Consider the following 1,264-nt stretch of genomic DNA (forward strand, 5'->3'; position numbering starts at 1 on the left):
TTGTTGCGCAGAAGTCACTATGACTTAGCAAGTAAATATTTATTTGTTAGAAGTAAGTCACTGTGACTTCTACGCAACAAAAACCTGCACCGTCGGGACTCTTCTGTGACAAACTTACAAGTATGTTTCTTGGGATCAAAATCACTTGTTGCTTAAACTTCTCCTTTGTCCAGATGTAGTTTTGGAAAAAATATGCTACAAGAAAACTGTTTCTGATTCCCAGAAAACATGGGGTGAACAAGCCTGCACAGGGATCAAGTCACCTCATTCTCCTCTAGTTGTTAAAATATAATTGAAATAGCATGCAAAGCAGAAGCAGAACACACTACAATATCACATCCTTGATCACATCCGTACTTTCAATAATAGTATTCTCTATGAATGCTTCTAAACTAATATAATCTGTTCTAAAAATGTTGGATGCGTAGAACAACACAGTTGTGCTCATTTAAATGTTGGTTCCTATCTACTGCACGGAACATCCAACACCCATGGTTTTATCTCGAATTCTGAACCCACGCCAATCTACACAAAAGGCTACAAATGACTGACCCACTAAAACATTTCGCCGATTGTAATGGCAAACCGCGCAACGGTAACTCGCCTGTTGCTGCTGCTGCTGCTGCTGCTGCTGCAGTCGTCATCAGTAGTAATGACTAATTAATTCAGGTCCAGGTCGTCACTTTGCTCTCGTTTCGGTTGAATTGAGTCAACATCTTCGGCGCTGGTGGCGGGCGCGACAGTATCCGCGTAGTGCGTTCTGACTCCAAGGCTTCCTGCCCGGCCCGCATCCCAGATTACCTGAAAGCCACTTGTAGAAACAATCGTAAAATAAATATCGTCGCATCACAGACAAACGGATCGGCTTAGATTTTATTGTGTTTTTTTTTCTCTTAAATTTGCGTATCACACTTTATCGTATTGCAGCATATCAGATGATAAATGATGATTCTCCAACATTTTAAACTGTTACGACCCCTTGTCTGTGACCTCATTCTTCACAATTAACCAGCGTTGCGTGGTCAGGTCTCGTTCCAAAACTGCACCGGTGCACCTCTCGCAGTGATCAAAGAAAAAAAAGAGAAAAGGGCTTGTTCACAAATGTCATAACGCTGGAGGGGGTGGGTGGGTGTCCTTCATGGTGTTACAGCCCGAACAAATAAAATTTTTCCCCATATAAATAGTGTTACGAAGGGGTGGGTGGGTGTCAGGAAAGGCCAATTTTGGCGTTATGAAATTTGTGAATGAACCCAAAGTACACTGC

The sequence above is a fragment of the Aedes albopictus genome, chromosome 2, assembly GCF_035046485.1.
Source record: "Aedes albopictus strain Foshan chromosome 2, AalbF5, whole genome shotgun sequence".
Taxonomy (NCBI): Eukaryota; Metazoa; Arthropoda; class Insecta; order Diptera; family Culicidae; genus Aedes; species Aedes albopictus.